This window comes from Zootoca vivipara, chromosome 7 (assembly GCF_965207765.1).
Source record: "Zootoca vivipara chromosome 7, rZooViv2.hap1.1, whole genome shotgun sequence".
NCBI classification, from domain to species: Eukaryota; Metazoa; Chordata; class Lepidosauria; order Squamata; family Lacertidae; genus Zootoca; species Zootoca vivipara.
The window spans coordinates 54,838,363-54,861,766 of record NC_142590.1 but is presented as its reverse complement, the minus strand read 5'-3'; the positions used below and the strand labels follow the sequence as shown (position 1 = coordinate 54,861,766).

Sequence of the window (23,404 nt, the reverse complement as noted above, 5' to 3'; positions counted from 1 at the left end):
GATCCAGCGAGGCTCTTTTTATGCTCTTACTATAAAATGTTAATAATAATAATAATAATAATAATAATAATAATAATAATAATATGCAATGATATTGCATCAACTTGGGTAGGCAGAAGCATACCCATGTAGGCCAAGGTGCTCACAACAGGTCTATGGCATCTTTCACACTCTAGATGGTCATTTGGGGTGGAGGCTGATTTGCAGGGCTCTCGACTTTGACCCTGACGTCCAGCCCTAGCTACACCACTGCTTCTGAATTCATTTCTTCTTGACTCTGTTAACCAGAAGAAATAGGTTTTAGTAATTACAGGTATACCCCACTCCCTGTTGTGCGCTATGAGGTAAGGCAGTGGTGCTTACCTGACCTCTTAGCAGTGGGGGCACTGCTGTTTACTGGAAGGGAGAGTGGAAGGGCCAAGGAAAGGAAGGCTGGCACTGTGCAAAGTCTCATCAAACTTTTTTTGCTTCATAGAACTCCAGGTGTACACATAGAGTTTCCAGGTGAGTCTTCTATCTAGGCATTGATCAGATCCAAACCTTATTAACTGCAGCAAGGTTGCTGCCTCATGTGCCTTCAGATCATGTCCTGAACTGTCTGGCTTTCAATTGATTTCATCAATTAATTAATCACTTACAGACACAGGTTTTTCCTCTTTTTTCTTTTTGCAAAACCGCAACAAGATAGTTGGAAGCAGGTTGCAAGCCACTTCTGTTAATGATTTTGTGACATAGAATGCAAAGTGGTCAGTTGCCTTCCAGCAAGTCACAAATCCAAGTTTGTGGAAGAAGCAGATTTCAAAGCAAACAAATAAAAATCACATCTTGCTATAACTAGAAACTAAGTTGCTACCACATACAAATTTTGAAAAGTCAGGCTTCTGCAATTGCTTTTCCCTGGAAACGTTATTGATTGTGGTCTGTAGGTGGCAGAAACTTTCTGCAATAAATGTGCTCAGATTTCTTTGACAGAAAAGCACTGTTGGTTACCATTTAGATAACACTTGCTCTATAGAAAGGAACACTGACCCCAAGATTTCCATGGGAGCCAGCTGACACAAATATATTCTGGGAAATAGCAGGAGAGTACAGAACAGGATTCTGCCTCCCCCCTCCCTGACTGCCTGACAATACAACTCCCAAAGCATCAAGGAATCAAAAGCGGCAAGAAATCCAAGCCTCAGTCAGCTCATGATGATTTTTGACATCTTCACCAGAGGCTTCTTGGAGGCTATGAAAACAAGCTGCTACTTCACCAGATCTTAACCCTTTTGACCCTCACATGTAAAAATACAGAGGGTGGCAAGAAGCCAAACCCCAGGAGCTTTGCTAGTTTCTTAAAAGACATGGGGCACAGGCCTATGGCATAGATTAACATAAAATTTGCATGTACTCATTTAAATGTAGGAATTTAATTTTAGGAGGCTTGTTAGGTTCCAGATGTCCCCTACAATATGTAGAGATGCAAATTTAGATGAATCTCATAGGGCAGAAAACCAAGACCATCTGTCTGGCCTTAATCTGAGCTATGGGCCATGTGGACTTAGCTCCCCAGGACTGGGCTCTCCATTTCATCTCACAATCTTTTGTCAAGAACTTCAGCTTGTGAATATATTGAAACTAAAACAAGTGCCTCTGGTCAAATTAAGATGTCAGCATGTCTGCAGACTCTCACTGGCCCTGCATTTTATAGTGCACCTAGTCAAATCAAAGAATAATTTGAATAGTTTTAATGGGGGAAGGAGCAGGAGATCTAGGACTCAGCACAAAAGACCCATGCTTTGGCAACAAACACCTTAGCCAACTTGATAATGGGTCCCAAGGTCCCAATCAGGTCATGTTGATCTCTTGCATCTTCAGGAAGGCCTACTGGGAGGGTATGCAATGGCAGACAAGTTGCTATTTCATCAGACCTCAGGCTTTTGAAATAAAATGTGTAGGTGGATGAGCATGGTGTTTCAGCTTCAGTTGGATCATTTAACCCTGAACTTGTACACCAAAAGTTTATTCTGTTATCTTGGTCCTCAAGAGGCAAATGCTACACCGTGATCCCTGTGTGCAGCAGTTAAACGGGTGTTCAAGCATCCAGTGGATAATTCTTTCATAAATGTACATAGCAAGCTTCACCGAGTTCTCCAAGGAAATGCCCCCTCCTTTCTTCCTGGTCTCATAAAACATGGGCGCAGGAGCTGGGGTTTGACCTTCAAATGGAGAATTTGTCAACTAATGAGCTGGAAATTGAAAGATGAAGCAGCTAGACATTAAAAATCCAAGGCCATGTTTTAAAATAAGACATAATATAACCACCCTTAAGCTGAATGCCATGTGACACCCTAAAAAGCTGGCACACAGGCAGTGAATTTGGAAGGGGTGTGGGAAGCTCACAAGAAGGCACGAAGGGAAAGTGAAACAAATAAGTATTAGGGTTCATCCACACTTTCGCCTGCCCTGTATTTTGATCATATTGTGAACTGTTTAATTCCTCCAAATCCAATAGCTTTCCCTTTCCATGGCTGAGCAACATCTGGATTTGGATTTTCCACACTGTTAAGCAACATCTGGATTTGGATTTTTCCACACATCTGGTAAGATCCAATTCAGCAAGTAAAATGGAATTTTCGCAAGGCCGTGGTCCAATGAGACCCTGGGAAATTAATCTTCAACCCAGGAGAATTAATTGGTACACATTACAATAAAAAATGGGTCAAGTGAAAGTGTGGTTGAGTCCTGAGTAGCAAAGAGAATGTGACCAAGCTGAAAGACAGAGGACCCCTAGTTAGGAGAAAGTAACTATTCTTTTGCAGTCCTTCATTCAAAGTGGCCATGCCCTTCCAACCATGGAGCATCTTAATGCTGGGACAGAACCTTAGGTAAAGGTAAAGGGACCCCTGACCATTAGGTCCAGTCGTGACCGACTCTGGGGTTGCGCGCTTATCTCGCATTATTGGCCGAAGGAGCCGGCGTATAGCTCAGGTCATGTGGCCAGCATGACAAAGCCGCTTCTGGCAAACCAGAGCAGCACATGGAAACGCCGTTTACCTTCCCGCTGTAGCGGTTCCTATTTATCTACTTGCATTTTGACGTGCTTTCGAACTGCTAGGTTGGCAGGAGCTGGGACCAAGCGATGGGAGCTCACCCCGTCACAGGGATTCGAACCGCCGACCTTCTGATCAGCAAGCCCTAGGCTCAGTGGTTTAACCACAGCACCACCTGGGTCCCCAGGACAGAACCTTAGTAGTAGTCAAAATGCTCCTCTCTCTGGCTGGTGCCCGGTCCAGGGCTCTGTTTCTTTTTAACAATGCATGATGCTCAAATTGAACAGGTCTAGAAAAGGCAGCAGATTTGGCTGGGGGATAACACGGAAAGCAACGAGGTGGAGAGGTCGGGATTGAAGAAAGCTCTTCCTGTAACAAAATGTTGCTGCTGTTTCAAAGCCTGTACTTTATTTTTCTATCTTGTAAAATCCACGTTCTTAAGGAGAAGTGGCAGCATGCTGGAAAATCTCTGATTGAAATTGCAGAATCAAATAGTTTTCGCTGTGTGCACGAGTGTGTCGGAGTGCACGCACAACGGATGCCTCTTTATGGTCTGAATGGGAATGCTAGAACATAATTTCACATCAGTATGTGCAAGCATAGGGCCACTTCATGCCACTGGTATGCACATGGCCAGTGCATGAATTGTTGGTGAGACGAAGCTAGCCAATGTGACCCTGCAATCTCTTAATTCATGTTTCCATTACTGTATAGCTCTCTGCTATAAAGGGGTTGGTTATAGAACTGGCAACCCCACCTGACTCCATGCAGCTATCCATAACACAAGCCAATCATGTGTCATCCAGGCCAAATTGTTTAATTCTATATGAGTTGGTTAGGCAGCCCTGTTTAGAGAAGCTTTTAATGTTTAATAAATTATTGTATTTTAAAATTTTTGTTGGAAGCTGCCCAGAGTGGCTGGGGAAACCCAGCCAGATGGGCGGGGTATAAATAATAAATTATTATTATTATTAGCCCACAAAGAAGATTATGTCCAAAACTCCTCATAACATTTCCCCCAAATTGGAAATGGGGGAAGATTGTAGGGTTGCGAAGAACATAATCCTTATGGCCACATACCAGGACTGAAGGATGTAATACCAGAATTTTTTAAAAAATATGACTGTGCTGTTGGCATTATTTGCCCATTCAGGGTCACTCTGTGGGTGTTCAAACGCACACTGTGCTTCTTTCTGAACTGTTCCCTATCAGGTGAGAAAGGCTTTTGCTTATGCTCAGATGCACTCAGCCCAAAGTACAGAGTTTTTTAAAACAAAAATTGGTGACTCTGGAGGGCACCTTTTAAATCAGGGCCCAAGGGGCTACATTGAGACAGAGCCACATATAAAGGTGCTTGAAAAGGTGCTTAATTCAGAATAAAGACTATCCTGCTTCAATTTCCCCCATAGCTATCTCAGATTAGAGTTCCCAACCCTATGGAGGTTTACTCAGTAAGTAAGCCACTAGGAGTGTCACATGCTAGACTGAAGACTATCAGTCACAAGTCACTTGAGTGTGATACCACTGGGTTGAGGAACTCTATTTCACTGATAACCAGGCAGGTGTTTTCTACTTGATGCTTTGATACTTACATAATACTTTTACTCAGGCTTGTGTCAGCTGAATTATTACTAATTTTGCAGGTAAGTGACATCGCATATAATGAAGACATTTTAGATGCAGTTTTAATATTGTTTTGATGTATTTGTTACGTATTGTATGTATTTTATTCACTGGGTGAATATTTTTTATGAACAAAACAGTTATACATTCTTATATAAATTAAAAGTAAATAAGTATGCAGATGATTGTTTTCAAGTACAGTAGACCAATGCAATTACTAAACTGGTAATCAAGCAAAAGTAATATTTCTCTCTCTTTATACCACGCACGGCAGAAGCCTACCAATTTGTTCTCAGACAGCTGAGAGGGAAACTTATTTTCCCCAAACCACACAACCAGAAAAAAGTTTTTAAAAATAGCAAGCAAAAAACCAATTTATTTTATCAAATAAAATGCTGCCCGTTCCAATTGTTCTGAAATTACATAGAAAGTGAGGCGGAGAGGGGAACTCTTTTAAAAGCTGGTGGAAATCAGGAGGAAATTAATACAAAGGAAGGAACCCTGATGGGATGGAAGAACAGGAGCAACTTTAGGTGACACCAGGGGCTGCATAAAACACACTCTGGGCCTCATGTAGCTCTGTGGGCACTTAGCACAATCCCCTATCCCAACTTACTGGCCTGAAGTTTGGCAAACATCATCCCTAAGGTATTATGCTTGCAAATTTCACCCAATTCTACCCCCCCCAATCACACATAGCAATTTCTGTTTTAAAAAACCCACCAAACCCTCAACCCTTAGAAAGCTCGTCTGCACCATTTTTGTCTCGGATGTGGCAGGCTTCATTGCCTCAAAAGGAGCTGCTATACTTGCAAATTTCATCCAATTCTGCAAATACACACAGAGAAAGATATAGATATATAGCTATTTGTTGAGTTCCTCCAAAGCAACTATCTACTTCAGACTTGAGTCAAGCAAGAATTGCCCAAAGTGGTCTGAAATAAAACAACCCACAATCTGAAGTGCCAATTCAAATATTTTTATGTACATACAGTTAGAAGCCGTCCTCGCCTTGAAATATGGTGGAGCTTATTGGACATTATTTCCCCACACCAATTCAGACAATTCGGCGTAGGCCACATAGGACAGGGCTTTAAGGGGGGGTAAGATGCAGTGGGGATGCCATTCCACTTCTTTTCAGGTGGACAAAACTGAGTCTGGCCTATCCATCCTGCTTCCTCCCCCCCCCCTTTGGGCACTGACCTGTGGTGTGCATAGTTGCACTGAATTAGTACACCATACCCCTGATACCACCTTTATCATCCCGAGCCCTGGCACTCATGGCCTCTGAACTGATTAAAAGCGGCAGGCCGATTGCCTCTGGGCAAAGAGTACCATTTCCTTTCTCCTCGCACAAATAGGCGCTTTCACACCTCATTGAATTAGTGGCTGTTGTTTGATGGCAGAGCTCCGGAGCCTGAAGAGGCCTTGATGGATTAGATGCTGCCAGAGACAATGCTGACAATCAGGTCCCTGGCTTTATTTTATTCCTTATATTCTCTCTTCTTTATGTTATTCCTTAACTTTAATGACTAATGTGGCCCTTAACGCTTTCCAAATTCCAGATTGCGCAAGGTGTGTTAAACTGCCCGTGCTTCCATTATTGCTGTTTATTATTCACGGCAGAACAAGGCCCAGACAGCAAATTGCTTTGTTGATCCTGTGAAGAGAATCGATTCTCATACTCCTAGTATACTTGACATATTTATCACTGGACTGGGGTAATAGAGAACATCACACTTGGACTGTTAGTAATATTGGCCAGTATAGGGAACCCCCTTGGGTTTAGGCTTCTGTTTTTTGGCACAGAGGCTCCCCAAATATATCTTTCCAAGTTTAGATATAATCAACAGAGAGGCAATCATCTTGTCCAAGGAAAGATGGAAGAACTGCAGCACAATAATTCTATGTTACACGCTTTCCTGCTAGGCATCAGTACCCAATAAAACTTTGCTTAGATTAACTTGCACTTGAAAAACCCCAGAATACTTTTATGATTATGAATACTTGTGTGGATTGCTAAGAGCCAACAGCTGTCTTAGGAAGGATCGCCCATTAGGTTAAGTTAGCATTGGGCCACCAAGAAACAATATTGTCATGTTGTCATGCACTGGAGAGAGAAAAAGAGAGGATTTTTTAAAACCTGCATTCTTGCTACAAAGAGAAGACTGTTGACACTCACAAAACCCAGCATGTTAGCAGTGTACTGGAGAAAAATTCAGGGCAACTGGCATCACCCTTTTTATACTCAGGTGACCTGTATTCCTGGGGATCCCAGAGTTCATAGTTAAGCAGACATACTGGTGTGCACACTTTTCTTTTAAAGTTCTGGTGGCTTTTCAATTCAGTCCCCTGCTTTGGAGCAGGGCCTTTTCAAATGACCAAAGGCTTTGTGGCATTTATGGAAGAACTTCTGAACACATGTCAAAGAGTCAGAGAGATTGGGGGGATGGACGGACGGACAACCCAGCCAACACACATTTATCCTACTGTTTTCTGTGAGAGAAACTTATGCACATTTCTAGGTCATCAGTGTGCTAGACAATACACAGACCAAAAAAAGAAGTGTCTCCGTGTCCATTCAGAAGACCTCCAGCTTACATTAGATGACCAAGCAAAGTATTTGGGTAGAGTATTGGGTTGTCAGACAGCAGGAGAAGATCAGATGAGTTGAAACAAGGGTGACTCAGATCTAAAATGTCAATGCATTGATATTCCAAAGGACCTAGGCCTTGATACAGATTTACCAGTCCATGGTCAATTCTGATTGACACAAGTGCTTCTGAGTTTTCACCTGGATGCTCAAAGGTCTTAAAAATGTCACCAAGCCCACTAGAAAATCAGCAGCATTCCATGGCAACAACCCGCAAAACAGAGGCGTTCTAAAAACTGCAGCTAAGGCAAGCTTAAAGCACTTCAGGTTATGATGCAGCCCTTCCTCTGCTGACAGGTTCAAACAAAGGTCAATATTTTATTAAGCAGGAAAATAAGAGCTGTAGACACCTTCCTCTTGTCTCCTTGGTTCCTGTCACCGCTTTTGCCACTAGAGAGTTCAAAACACCGAGCGAGCAGGAGAAAATAAGAGGAGAAAAGAAAAGTAAAGGAAAACCAGTTTGGAAAGGAGGCGATGCTCTGTTAATGGAACAGACTGTGTGCTGGCAACATGGCCGTCCCAACACTACAAATCAGCCAGCGTAACCCACCCACTGGGAACTTCTGCTACAAACTCTTAATGAAACATTACAGAGAATAACAGATCATAAAGCTGTGGTGTGCACACAGATCATTAATGCATAAGGGCAGCTGATGCATACACAAGGAGACAAGCAACAAACACTGTCTCAAGATGGGCTAACTTGCTTGGGCAAGCCTCAGCTCTCCCTCCCTCCTCTCTCCTCTGTTATTATGAGTGGAAATAGCAGTTGCAAAACAGTAATCAATCATGTATAACTGGAAGCTAAGTGTTACTACTAAAGAATTAATTCACGGAGTGTATATTAGAGCATCTTTTTTCAACCCTTGCAGTTGTGAAGTCACCAGCCACAGATCTGCAGCCCTGGATCCCCAGGAACATCCCGGGCAACTGATTATCTAGCCAGCACTGCAAACGCTTGATCACGTGAGTGCTGGTGCTTGTGACAACTGAAACCACAATGCACAGTTTGCACTCCAGATAGACAGATTCTGCTGGTCCCTGGGCAGATTTGATCACGCAAAGGCTGCCTTTAGTTTTTAAGGCACCTTATAAACACACTGGTGACTGGACAACAAGCTGTTGTTTGGGTGGGTAACAGCCACAAAGAAGTGAAGAACCAGGGAAGCAATTAGCAAATGACAAAATATGGAAGGCTGACAGGAAAAGCTAATCTAGAGGCAGCTGGTAACCATGGAATTGAAGCAATGTGGCACAGTGTCTTATTTATTTGTTTATACCTGCATTTGCTAAGCACCATAAAGAAATCAAAATAAGATACATGAGCCCTGCCATCAGGCATTTGAAGGAAGGAGAGTTGAGGGCAAAGGGAGAGAAGCGAAATCGTTTGTACAGTGGAAGGTTTTTTTTTTAATGGATTGAGTTATTTATAGGCATTTATATCTGTTTGAGACCAGGCTGGTCTCTTGCCGGTGGTTATCTTGTTGGGATGGACATATGGAGGTGGAACAGCAACCTAGGGCTCCTCCACACTTTGGCTTGTCCTGTGCGTAGAAAACATGGGTCCAAGTGGTTTTCCACTTCTCCTGCACTTTCTAGGCATGGGTCTGAGCTATTTTGCTTTTGCCCTACTGCTTTCCCCCAGAAAACCCACTCTTCAGCACGAAATCAGAACAGATGGCAACTCGTGGAAAACCCAATTGCCATTTGTTCCGTCCGATTCAGTGCTAAACCGCGGGTTTTCTTGGGGGAAAGCGGCGGGGCAAACGGAAGTGTGTCCCTCATGGCCCTTAGACCAGACATCCCCAAACAACTCCCTTCTGAAGGTTCCTTGGGCTGGAGGTGGGGCAGCACAGGTCAGGGATGGCCAAACTTGGCCCTCCAGATGCTTTGGACTACAATTCCCATCATCCCAGACCACTGGTCCTCTTAGCTAGGGATCATAGGAGTTGTAGGCCAAAACATCTGGAGGGCCGTAGTTTGGGGATGCCTGCCTTAGACCGTTGGCTCATGCTAAGAGCCAGAGTGCCCTTCCCCTCACTGGCGGAGGAAGAGGGGGGCAGGGGGAGCACACCGCCCCCGGCAGCACGATCCTGGTGGCGTGGCATCGCGGCTGCCCCCCCCCATGCTGGGTGCCATGCCCCCGCAGGCGGTGCGCCACGCCCCCGGGCTGCACGCCAGCCACGCCCCCGCCTGCTCTCCGCCACTGCTTCCCCTTCCCCCAGCAGTCAGAGGCAAACTGACAATTAGAGCACAGTCCTGGCACAAACAGGGAATGCAAGTTCTTTGCCGCTGGCTGCATATCAAATTATTATTCATCATTTATTTGGTAAATTTATATCCCACTTTTCAGTTAGGAGTCTTCAAAGTGGCTAACAAACATTTATAAAAGCAAAAGAGATAGACCAATAACCACAAACTCACAGAACAAACAGTCCCACAAAGGCAGCTGCCAGCTTCAGGTGTTCATTTCCGCAGGACGGTTGGTGTCACTTGGCCATGTGGTGAGGAGGGGACTGTCCAACCGGAGACGACCCTGATATTGTCTTTGTCGCCTTCCCTCATTTTTTTCAGTGTCTAAGTAAAAGCACCAATATCTATCTAAATACATCTGAATCGATATAGCTGCCTTATAAGTTATTTGGGTGGTTCCCCAAAACAAATGCAAGATCCAGTGTGGTGTAGTGCTTAGAGTGCTGGGCTGGGACCTAAGCGACCAGGGTTTGAATCTCCACTTGACCATGAAGGCTCAGTGGGTGACCTTGGGCCAGTCACTGCCTTTCAGCCTAGCCTACCTCACAGGGCTGTTGTGACAATAAAGTGAGGAGGAGGATGGATGCCACCCTGAGCTCCTCAGAGATAAGATTATAAGAGATTATAAATGTAATAAATAAATAAGAAAGAAAGAAAGAAAGAAAAACATTTTTTTTAAAACCACAAACAGAGTTAAGTCACAGATTCAAATACTAACATACCATCTGAACCTAACCACTAACCACTGGACAACACTCCTATCCATATGGTCAAGACCCTGCCATTCATGAGCATGGCAGATCACCTTATTTGCTTTCCTGTTGATGACAGCAAGTTAATTGCACGCACACTGCAGAAGCTGCCGGCTCCATTGGATTTTCTGTGTCACTCATTACAAGACAGTTTAAAATAATGTGGCTTGGTGGCTGGGTCCAGAAAAGCATGGAATCCATTACAGGAGATTTTTATTTTATTTTACTTTATTTCACCCAATACCTTGGGGGTTTAGAGCTTCATCTGTGTGTTATTTCCTCCAAATGGAAAAAAACAGAATAAATGCATATTTGAAGTAATAAAAGCCCTTTCGTACCCCAACCGAGTACAAATTAACAATTACTAGTGCTGTCTAATGCCTTTCTGCCCGAACATTTTCATTTAACAGCCGTTCTTTTATCTTCAATGCTCCAGTTATTTTCCCCCTCCAAGATATTTATTGTTGAGGCTGCTGCTGTTTTGTTTTATTTTCCTTTTTTTCCAATTTAGCAGCAGGAGGGAACGATTTCATCCTGTTTGTTGTGCAGGGAGAGAGAGGGAGAGAGAGAGGAGAGGAGAAACCAATTTTATCCTCATGTACAGGTTACACTGCCCTGCAACTATAAAGAGGAATATGTTGGGGAGCTAAGCTCCATGAACTGTTTTGTGGCCCTTCCGAACTGTGCAATCTCTGGCTGAATTATCAGTCATGTTACCAGCTTTTGAGTTCTACAGTTCTGGACCCAGAAAGTGGCAGCTGGGGATGAAGATGCTATACATGGAAGTTAGCATGAGAGGAAACCCTGTCATTCTGACTCCTCCATTTCCATTCTCCTCTCTAACATGAAAAGTTGGTACAATAGCCGCAGACCAGAAAAAAGTAAAGAAATAAAGAAATGGAGGCATCAGAGCAACAAGGATTCCTGTCATGCTCACCTCCTGCTGCTTCTCTTGCTTACACAACACATTGCCCCTACACTGGAGCTGTGGTTGCGATGGGTGTATAAATTGTACACTGGAGTACTGACTCCTCCTCTAGATGTCTACCAGAGACCTGAATCAGCCGGATCATAGCTGGAAGACAGACAAGATGGCCATGCATTTGCAAAACAGCAGAGAGAAAATGCTGAGAGTCTCTGAGCCTCGGACAATTCCCAAATGGATCAGAAAGAAAGCATGATAGGGCTATAAACGCAACGCATTAATGGCCCTCAGGCTGCCTCAACTTTGAGGTTGTGTTCAGCACCTCTCCCCTTTGCCACTAGGTGGTGACATGAGGTAAGGGACAAATCTCGATCTTTGCAAGCATATCTGGACCAACAGTTAATTAATTTGGCAAAAACTGTGTTTGGCTTTTATCTGTTTTAAAAGCTGAGAAGAAGATACATCTCACAAACTTGAGCAGGGAGGCACAGGATAATAATATCTCCTATATAAGTCTGACATCACATGATTTTTCTTGCATCCTCTTTGCTACACGAACTTTCCTAAGGACCTACTTACATATTATGGCCACCTGGGAGCCAAAAGGAACCTCCTTGACCTGGCTACCTATTCCAGGTGCTGTTGCCACTGGGATATGTGTTGTTTAAAGGGCCATGCTTTCTCATACTTGCTGCCTTGCAGTCCATCACTACTCAGTTACTTCTAGCTGGGTGGAGATAGAGCAGCAGGGCCGTCTTAAGCATGTCGGGCGCCATGGTGCGCAGATCGCTCCGGCGCCCCCAACCCACCCCGCTTCTTGCTGCGGCTGGTGGGCACAGAGTGGTTGCCACGCAGCTCTGGCGCCCCCGCACCACCCAGCCTACCCCTAGACTCTAGAGCCAGCCCTGCTGAGCAGCCCTTTGGGTGAGGGCAATAGCTCCTGTAGGGCTTCTGCTTGAAAGGTGCTACCTCAGGGGGTTCTGGCTTGACCAGTTGTGGGTGACTGGGCCCTAAATGGGAGTCCAGGTTTGTACCCGACGCCTTTGCTGTATGCATCATCAGGCCTCATGGCTCTCCGATAATTTTGGGCACCTATTCTTCTGAATTAGTGGTCATGTCACCGCTTAAAGTTGGGATATCCCCTCTTCCTCTCCCACACCCATATCCTCAGCATCCTGAAGAAGCTTACATAACAGGGACTGTGGGAAATTTAATTTTCCTTAGGGTGCTTGATGTCTGCTCAGGCAAAGGCCAACATGTGGTAAGAAGGAAGGGAAAGGGAGGAGGGATACACCTGCCATTGTTAAATCTGCTGCACCCATAAAGAAAAGGGGGGCAATAAGTAGATGGATGTAGGTGAGTAATTGAACTGGACATGGAAGAGAGAGATAAGAGTTCTTCTCTGGGTCAGATTACAAACTGAGCCAGAGGGGAACTATGCCATAATTGTATGGGTTTGTACTGCTCACCTTGGGTCAAAGGCAGGCATTAGGATTTCCTGAAGTTTATATTCAGAGCCAAAATACATTATGAACTTCAGTGAGATCACTAGTCCTTGAACAAGATTGTTCTGACGGATGATTTGTTAATTGTTCTGACTCTAAAAACAGAAGGAACAACACTGTCTTCTTCAGTACATACCTATGCCATGATTTCCTGGTATATACAGGAAACAGCAACCCACCTTGTGAGCAAAAAGCCACACCTAACCTCATATTGAAAACATTTTTTGACATGTGCAGGCGAAGGGATGTAGCTCAGGGACAGAGCATCTGCTTTGCATGCAGGAGGTCTCCTGTTCAATCCCTGGCATCTTCAAGTAGGACCAGAAGAAATCCCTGCCTGAAACCCTGGAGAGATGCTGCCAGTTGTAGACTGTATTGAGTTAGATCAGGGGTGGCCAACTCCCAAGAGACTGCAATCTACTTACAGAGTTAAAAACTGGCAGTGATCTGCCCCCTTTTTGGGGGTTCAGGTCAAAGTTGTTGAGCTTTTTTAGGGAGGGGAAAAGCCCCATTTTTAAGGGTGCAGGGCAAAAAAATGAGCTTTTTTAAGGGTAGCCAAAGGTGTTGAGCTTCTTTGGGGGGAGCCAGTGATCTACCAGTGATCTACCACAGACATCCAGTGATCTACTGGTAGATCAGGATCTACCTGTTGGACGTGCCTGAGTTAGATGGACCAGTGATTTGACTCAGTATAAGGCAGCTTCACGTGTCCCTCTGTTATATTTAAACCAAGCATGATACTTGGTCCCATCTGTTTGAGAATGACCCTTGTAGCTGTCCTCTAGCTATGCTAATGAGGAATTATAGGCTCTTTTCAGCCTTTGTGGACAATGCCACAAGGCAGGAAACACAAATTATTATTTTTATAAGTGTGGTTTTTTTAAAAAAAATTGATACTATCTGTTATAGTTAGTGTGCTGCTGCCTTCACAAAAGGGCAGAACCCAGAGCTCCAATAGCAGGGGCTGAACTGTACAAAGACGTCTTACTGTTTATCTGGGTAAGCTATTCAGCTTTTCCATTAGGGATGGCATTGAAAACCATATATGAATGAGTACTGCTGCCCCTTGGACTACAGATGTCTCTGCATGAAACATCAACAGCAAATGGCTTTGTGAATATCCTCAAATTGAGCATTCACTCCCATCGGGAACAGCAAACAGTTGCTGGGCTGCAAATCCATTCAGATCTTGGAGTGAAAGGAAGCTATTCTTCTGTGTGAAAGAAGGGGGTCAGGGAAGAAGGGAATGTCAATATTAGCCTTTCTTTTATGAAAAGAATCTTCCTATGCAAATGTCAGGCGTATGCTTCAACCTGCCAAAGTCCTAGCACAGCACAATGGCCTTTATAGCTTGGGAGCCAATCCAAGAGACCTGCCTGCTGCAGTGGCAAGGGAACCCTGGAAATGAGGCGGCCATAGCATTTCCCTCTCAGTTCTGTGTGTCACTGGTTTTGTGAAGATGAATGGGGCTAAGGAAACGTGTGGAGGAAAATGAGGGGTGTAGGACTTGTAAGCGCACATGACAATAATGAATTAACGAGATCAAAACGTAATGGATCAGGAGGCCTGGAGTTGGTCCTTGATAGATGTAATTGTCATGGATGTAATTGTCCATGATTAAAAACCTCCTTAATGAGAGGCATACATTTTTTTAATAAAAAAACCTGTAGTAAAGACTAGGAGGATGGTGCAGAATGCCTCAGATTTGACAGCCCATGGTGTCTTCAGCTGTCTTGCAGAATTCACGTTTGAAATGGGTAGGAAGCCAAGCCTCTCTTGGCAAGCCACATCTCAGATTCTCCTAAACATGTAGTGCCAGGGGGACTACAGTATTTACAACACAGCTTGTCAATGGGGGGAAAAAACCAACATGAAGTGAGAGAAGAGAGACTTTGTGCTGGCCATTGTGTAATGGCTTTTCCCACCTGCCTAGCTTGACCAACCTAGCAGTTCGAAAGCATGTCAAAGTGCAAGTAGATAAATAGGTACCACTACAGCGGGAGGTAAACGGCGTTTCCGTGTGCTGCTCTGGTGAGCCAGAAGTGGGTTTGTCATGCTAGCCACATGACCTGGAAGCTGTACGCTGCTCCCTCGCCAATAATGTGAGATGAGCACCACAACCCCAGAGTCGGTCACGACTGGACCTAATGGTCAGGGGTCCCTTTACCTTTACCTAGCTCGACCCTCCAGCCCCAGGAGCCTTCATAAATGAACTGTTTCCAGAGGAAGAACTGTGAGGGAAGAGAGACTTTGTCACCATGGGGTCGTTAGTTGTACCCAATGATGGCCAAACTTGGCCCTCCAGCTGTTTTGGGACTATAACTCCCATCATCCCTAGCTAATAGGATCAGTGGTCAGGGATGATGGGAATTGTAGTCCCCAAACAGCTGGAGGGCCACGTTTGGCGATCCCTGACCTGTGCTGCCCCACCTCCAGCCCAAGGAACCTTCAGAAGGGAGTTGCTGCCATGGGCATTATGTGTGTGTGTGTGTGTGTGTGTGTGTGTGTGTGCCTTTTAATAAACTGGATGGAGTGAAAGATTGTGAGTCATGGGGGTGGGGAGAGTGTTGTATGAATGTGGCAGTGCTTGGTTTACTTTTTGGCTGCTATTTTGTTAATGTTCTTGGTGTTGCTTTATAGTTTATGAATGCTGCAGTATTTTGTGAATCCTATAACATGTGCTGCAATTGTGCTGTTTAGCTTATTTTTTAGATGTTTTGTTGATGGTGCTTTATGGGTTGCAATTGCTTTATGGATGATTTGTTAATTGTTCTATATGATTTCTGCTGTTTTCTCCTATTAGCCATGATGGCTGTACTCTGCCTCCACAGTTGGAGGTGACAATGCTTTTGAATACCACTTGCTGGAAACCATACCGTAGCTGCCAAGTTTCCCCTTTTCTCGTGAGGAAGCCTATTCAGCATAAGGGAATTTCCCTTAAAAAAGGGGAGAACTTGGCAGTTATGCTGGAAACCAGAGGAGGGCAGAGTGCTCTTGTACTTGAATCCTGATTGCTGGTATTCCATGGGCACCTGGTCAGATATTGTGAGAACAGGATCCTGGACTAGATAAGCCATTGACCTGATCCATCAGGATCTTCATATGTATCTCAGGGTTGTGGATCTGAGCCCCATGTGGTTGAAACATTCCTGCAATGCAGGGAGTTGGGCTAGATGATCCTCATGGTCCATCCCAGCTCTACAATTCTTTAATTCTCAGGATAGGTTTTGCAGGAAATGTGGTCACATGGAGAAGCCTTAGGCTTCAGGATGTGACACTGATAGATGCCTATGTTCTTGAACATTACTGATGAAGTTGTTAAAGGTAAAGGTAAAGAGACCCCTGACCATTAGGTCCAGTCGTGACCGACTCTGGGGTTACGGTGTTCATCTTGTACACCTTTCAGGTCATGTGGCCAGCATGACAAAGCTGCTTCTGGCTAACCAGAGCAGCCCACGGAAACACCATTTACCTTCCCGTTGTAGCGGTACCTATTTATCTACTTGCACTTTGATGTGCTTTTGAACTGCTAGGTTGCCAGGAGCTGGGACTGAGCAACGGGAGCTCAACCCGTCACAGGGATTCAAACTGTCGACCTTCTGATCGGCAAGCCATAGGCTCTGTGGTTTAGCCCACAGCGCCACCCGCGTCCCTCAATGAAGTGGTTACTTATCAGAATAAAATGCTTAGGATCAGCTGCTTTACAAGACCCTGTATTTTATCTCAGTGGTAAATACCTGATTCAGGGATGGGCTCTCCAGATGTTGTTGGACTCCACCAGCCCCAGCCAGCATGACCAATGGTCAGGGACGGATGAGAGTTGTGGGCCAGCAACATCTGGAGGACCACAGGTTCCCCGTCCCTGACCTAATTGATCACAGGTGTTGTTTGTTGTTAGAGAAGGGTTGAGATGCTTAAATGAACAACCCAGCATTTTCCAGCAGCAGCTGCATTGTCTGTGCTCAAGGCATGAAAGCACACAGCAGAAAACTGATACCACAGTGATGTGTGACCACTGTTTAGGAACAAATAGATAATATACAGTAAAAGGAGCAGACATCCTAGCATTTTCCTCTTTTGGCTTATCACTGTATTTGTTAACAGTTTTCACTGCTCACTGAATTGGATAAACTTGTAACAATCTCCTGTAACTAATTAAGAAACAGCTTAACCAATTCAAACTACCTTATTTTCATGTGCTTTCTACTGTGTGCATATGTTTCCAACTCCAAGCTCAGTGCAGGATATTCCAATGAAGATGAAATATTGTGCAGCTATAACTAGCAGACCCCAAGTTTAGCACATTGTTTTTCAGAGCAGGGAGAGGGAGAGAATGACAGCTCGGATCAGTCTTGCCTGCCAGCCCAAAAGCCTTGGGTGCAAGCTGATGATGTCCATCCCCAGTGATGTTACTGAAATAACTGAGTGGCATATACTCAGGAGTTAACTTGCAACCACTGAAAAAGAATTTCTGTCTCTAACGTCTGGTGCGATAGGCCTAAAATAAATCTTCAAGTACAAAGAAAAGATGCCACCCTATTTGCATGTTTTTGCATAATTTTGCTGGAGTTGCTCACGGAGTACACTTTCCTCTCGCAGTAGGAGCAGTATCCTGGTTCTCTTTGATCAGAGTCTTCAGATTGTCAATAAAGCACAGCATCAAGGCACAAGTGCCAAGGGACTTGTGGCACAGAGGAACACCCGCCCTTGAGTAAATCTTGCTTCCCAGACCCCCTGCAAAGAGCTCATAGCTGCAATTTGGTGGAAAAAAATATGTTGCACCAACTGTTATGCCATAGCCTGCACCTGCCACAAACAGCATGCATTGCACCAGACATTAAAAGACCATGGTTGTAAGCTTCTGACCTTCCCAATAATTCAGATTCCTCGCATCCCCTCCAGCTTTCAACTGAGGAAAATAAGCTAGCCTTACACTGTGGGAACAAGGAGGTGGGGTTTGACTGTGATAATGAAAAAGCCAAATCTAACTTCTAAAGGAGCTGGCTGCAGGCTGTACTTCAAAATGTGTTTCCTCACCCTCCAAGAGGCATAAGCAATACATGAGGATATTTCCATTGCACACAGCTTCTTATTCCCCCAATGCTTGTTGTTTTCAGATTTTACTGTTTAATTTTTTATTAAAATTTCTTCAACCTACAACATCAAGACGATCCTTTAATCCCTACTCCCCTTAACACATATATGCATATAGTCTTTCATATCTTGCACATAAAATCACATGCACATATTTAACAACAAGCTGTCAGCTATAATTCCAGTGGCAATTCAGTGACTGCACATTCGAGGGTTTGACAAACTTAGTTGGTCTCCAAGGTGCTACTGGAAGGAATTTTTTATTTTGTTTCAACTACGTCAGACCAACATGGCTACCTACCTGTAACTTGCACATTCAAGGGTGCATGAGCAGTGCTTTTTTTTCTTCTAGAAAAAGAGATGCCGGAACTCACCATTTACACCGGGCATCCCCAAACTTCGGCCCTCCAGATGTTTTGGACTACATTTCCCATCATCCCTGACCACTGGTCCTTTTAGCTAGGGATCATGGGAGTTGTAGGCCAAAACATCTGGAGGGCCGCAGTTTGGGGATGCCTGATTTACACCTCCCTTATTCTCTTATTATGGCAATGGCACCCACCTGAGAGGTGCCAGAACCAAGTTCCAGTGAGTCCCAGCTGAAAAAGGTGCATGAGGCAGGGAAGAAACACCCACCCACTGACATCTTCCATCTACCTCAAAGGTTGTCTTTCTGCCCAGTTATCAGGGTTTTCTGGGGTCCCATGCACCTCCTAACTGTTAGGAGGAAGGGCCAGTGTTAAGTAGTACACAGTCCCAGTCAGGCAGAAATCAAGATCTGGAGCAGCAAGCAAAGATCAGGGGAGCTAGAGGCAGGTAAGTAAGTTACCTCCCATAGAATTGTTGTGGGGATAAAGTGGGGAGCATGCACACTGCCCCCGAGCCATTTGGAGAAAGGATGGGGCAATATAGGTCACGGGTGGCTAACCCTTACGATCTTCCAGATGTTGTTGGACTCCATCTCCCATCAACTCCAGTCAGCTTGGCCAACGGTCAGGGATGATATGAGCTGTAGCCCAGCAACTTTTGGTGGGCCACAGGTTGGCTACCCTTGGCGCTTACAATAAACAACTTTCAATTGTGAAGAGAAAGCACAGTTGAGAGATGGCTCAGAATCCACACAAAGTCCCAGGTAATTATGGCTAGTTATGTTAATGGTGTGGTTCTAAGTAGACCCGTGTGAGCATTTTTACAGTAACCTCGCTCCTCTCCCTGGGGGACATTTTATTTTCTCAGAAGTGCCACATAGCAGGCTTGGAGATTTAATGCTGTGCAATCAATGGCAGGACTGGGAGCAAATGGACTCCGTGGAGAAAGCAGGAGATGTTGTCTCAGTTAATAAGATAACAATTTAACATCTTTCCCTCCCTGCTTTTCCCTTACTCCCCACTTTAAACAGACTACCAAATATTCAGAGTTGCCTTTAAGTAATTTAGTGGAAAGGCTGCTATGATTTCAAATTCCCATCTGCCCTGCTTTCCACCCAGCGATGTTTCTTGTCACCAGCTAACAGCATTTAAAATATTTACAGCCCTGCCTTTGCCCTGGGGAAGGATCCGAATAAATCATGTTTGCCGACCATAAATCAAAAATTAATCTCCCGAAAGCGCGATGCCTGTCCGATCCCTCAAATAACAAGCAGCAGAATTTATCAAGTAAATTGGTGCTGGTGTCTCACTGGTGCCACTGTGGGGTGTAATGGATGGGGCGAAAGGGCAGGCGGCACAGCCAAACCAAGGTGCTTAGTCGGTAAGAGAAAAATGGACGGGCATGGAAATTAGCATCATTAAAACGCCACCTTACATCTCTGCCAGCGTAACCTTCATTCATCTCCCTCCTCTCAGGGAGTCATTTTTCACCATTCTCCATTCCCATTCCCATTCCCGATCCTTCCTCTTTGAAATATTTGTCTTTACTTTGGTTTAAAGGACAGCAGCTCAGCAAACAAAAAAAATCTCTCTGTCCCATATGTTAACGACCATTTTCAATATGCATTAAGTTGAGAAGGGGAGAAATTACGCCAGCTCAATGGAATGAGTTTCAAAATTCTTTCAGCCAGGCCAACCTCAGTGCATTGTGGGACTTGTAGTTCCAGGCTCGTTTCCTTCTCCTAAGTCTGAAGAGCCGGCAAACTGGTTCCCAGGATGTACAGTGTCAACTCAGCAGCAAGCCCAAGTTGAAAGGGGGTGGGTGGGTGAGATATATAAAATTAAAATAGTTCCTGATACAACATGCCCACTTAAAACTACGGTACCTTTCTCCACAGAAAGTGTGACATGTGTTGTGATTGTTTTCCCACTGGATATGGACATCCAACATGTTGATGACTGGAAATCATATATATAAATATCGGACTTCATCAGCTTTGTGCTGACAGTTTTTGTTTCCTTTTACTACAATTTCCATCAGCCCCACCCAGCATGTCCAATGGTCAGGGATGATGGGAAATGGTAGTCCAAAACATCTGAGGGCACCGGGCTACCCAAACCAAACCTGCTTAGCTTTGCAAATGTGCTTGTAGTTTTATTGCTGCATGACTAGGAGCTTAGGCTGCTCTGGCTAACCTTTCTGCCAATTTTGATGTTCAGGCTAGAAATGTTGATTTGAAAGCCATATGCAGAATACAGGAGGGGTGGAGACTAACAGGTGGGCTACTTAATGATAATAGCTCATCAGCCACTACAGATCCATGCAACTGGCCTCCTATACAATGCAGGGCTAACCAGAGGGAGACATCTACCGGATTTTTGCAGCAAGTTGTCATTTAGGTGGTCCCCAATAAAAATCTGCATCCAATCCCTCCTGAGTTAGCGTAAGAATCTGAGTCCACCTCTGCATGCTGCTTATCGGAATGGGTGATGAAGCACAGAAGAGGTGGAGGCATGGGCAGCCTCTTTTACAGTACTTGACCTAACGGTAATCACTGCCTTGAACTACCGTGTTTCTCATATTATAAGTCATGTCTTATATTAATTTTTTCTTCAAAAAAACACGACATGGCTTATTTTTGAGGGATGTCTTATTTTTTAATAAAGTGCACGCGGGCGCTGTTTGCCGGGCTTGTCAAGCCCAGCAAACAGCGCCCGCCGATCTTCGGTGACAGGCGGGGGTGGGCGGAGAGCAGAGAACGATCTCCGCTTCCCCCCACCCCCGCCTGTCACACAGCACAGGTCGGCGGGCGCTGTTTGTCGGGCTTGTCAAGCCCAGCTAGGAGCGCCCGCCGATCTTCGGTGACAGGCGGGGATGGGGGGAGAGCGGAGAACGATCTCCGCTTCTCCCCCACCCCTGCCTGTCACACAGCACAGGGCCGAAGATCGGCGGGCGCTGTTTGCCGGGCTTGTCAAGCCCAGCAAGGAGCGCCCGCCGATCGTTGGTGACAGGCGGGGGTGGGGGGAGAGCGGAGAACGATCTCCGCTTCCCCCCCACCCCCGCCTGTCACACAGCACAGGTCCGAAGATCGGCGGGCGCTGTTTGCCAGGCTTGTCAAGCCCAGCAAGGAGCGCCCGCCGATCTTTGGTGACAGGCGGGGGTGGGGGGAGAGCGGAGAACGATCTCCGCTTCCCCCCCACCCCCGCCTGTCACACAGGACAGGTCCGAAGATCGGCGGGCGCTGTTTGCCGGGCTTGTCAAGCCCAGCAAACAGCGCCCGCCGATCTTTGGTGACAGGCGGGGGTGGGGGGAGAGCGGAGAACGATCTCCGCTTCCCCCCCCCGCCTGTCACACAGGACAGGTCCGAAGATCGGCGGGCGCTGTTTGCCGGGCTTGTCAAGCCCAGCAAACAGCGCCCGCCGATCTTTGGTGACAGGCGGGGGTGGGGGGAGAGCGGAGAACGATCTCCGCTTCCCCCCCCACCCCCGCCTGTCACACAGGACAGGTCCGAAGATCGGCGGGCGCTGTTTGCCGGGCTTGTCAAGCCCAGCAAGGAGCGCCCGCCGATCTTTGGTGACAGGCGGGGGTGGGGGGAGAGCGGAGAACGATCTCCGCTTCCCCCCCCACCCCCGCCTGTCACACAGGACAGGTCCGAAGATCGGCGGGCGCTGTTTGCCGGGCTTGTCAAGCCCAGCAAACAGCGCCCGCCGATCTTTGGTGACAGGCGGGGGTGGGGGGAGAGCGGAGAACGATCTCCGCTTCCCCACCCCCGCCTGTCACACAGGACAGGTCCGAAGATCGGCGGGCGCTGTTTGCCGGGCTTGTCAAGCCCAGCAAACAGCGCCCGCCGATCTTTGGTGACAGGCGGGGGTGGGGGGAGAGCGGAGAACGATCTCCGCTTCCCCCCCCCGCCTGTCACACAGGACAGGTCCGAAGATCGGCGGGCGCTGTTTGCCGGGCTTGTCGAGCCCAGCAAGGAGCGCCCGCCGATCTTTGGTGACAGGCGGGGGTGGGGGGAGAGCGGAGAACGATCTCCGCTTCCCCCCCCACCCCCGCCTGTCACACAGGACAGGTCCGAAGATCGGCGGGCGCTGTTTGCCGGGCTTGTCAAGCCCAGCAAACAGCGCCCGCCGATCTTTGGTGACAGGCGGGGGTGGGGGGAGAGCGGAGAACGATCTCCGCTTCCCCCCCCCCCGCCTGTCACACAGGACAGGTCCGAAGATCGGCGGGCGCTGTTTGCCGGGCTTGTCAAGCCCAGCAAGGAGCGCCCGCCGATCTTTGGTGACAGGCGGGGGTGGGGGGAGAGCGGAGAACGATCTCCGCTTCCCCACCCCCCACCCCCGCCTGTCACACAGGACAGGTCCGAAGATCGGCGGGCGCTGTTTGCCGGGCTTGTCAAGCCCAGCAAACAGCGCCCGCCGATCTTTGGTGACAGGCGGGGGTGCGGGGAGAGCGGAGAACGATCTCCGCTTCCCCCCCCGCCTGTCACACAGGACAGGTCCGAAGATCGGCGGGCGCTGTTTGCCGGGCTTGTCGAGCCCAGCAAGGAGCGCCCGCCGATCTTTGGTGACAGGCGGGGGTGGGGGGAGAGCGGAGAACGATCTCCGCTTCCCCCCCACCCCCGCCTGTCACACAGGACAGGTCCGAAGATCGGCGGGCGCTGTTTGCCGGGCTTGTCAAGCCCAGCAAGGAGCGCCCGCCGATCTTTGGTGACAGGCGGGGGTGGGGGGAGAGCGGAGAACGATCTCCGCTTCCCCCCCACCCCCGCCTGTCACACAGGACAGGTCCGAAGATCGGCGGGCGCTGTTTGCCGGGCTTGTCAAGCCCAGCAAACAGCGCCCGCCGATCTTTGGTGACAGGCGGGGGTGGGGGGAGAGCGGAGAACGATCTCCGCTTCCCCCCACCCCTGCCTGTCACACAGCACAGGTCCGAAGATCGGCGGGCGCTGTTTCCCGGGCTTGTCAAGCCCAGCAAGTCAAGCCCACCGATCTTCGGCTCTGTCCCCCGATGCGCGACGGCTCGGGGAAGCAGGCAGGGAGCTTCTGCTGGGTCCCGCGCCTTCGCCTCTCGCTCGATCGGGGCTACACGACATGGCTTATTTTCGGGGTATGTCTTATTTTTCACCAACCCTTAGAAATCCTGTCATGGCTTATTTTTTGGGGATGCCTTAAAATATGAGAAACACGGTAGGATTA

The 23,404-nt window shown here is 46.9% G+C and overlaps 1 protein-coding gene across 4 annotated transcripts in view; it reads left to right on the top strand.

Annotated features, from left to right (window-relative positions):
• The window catches only part of LRRN2 (leucine rich repeat neuronal 2), a 289,597-nt gene that overhangs the window by 869 nt on the left and 265,324 nt on the right, over nt 1–23,404 (top strand). The window contains exon 2 of one of the 4 annotated variants that reach the window (XM_088674271.1): nt 8,184–8,277. The exons of the other annotated variants lie outside the window; for them this stretch is intronic. The gene's annotated coding sequence lies outside the window, so the exon portion shown is untranslated. The remainder of the gene's footprint in view (nt 1–8,183; nt 8,278–23,404) is intronic. 4 annotated transcript variants of the gene reach the window in all.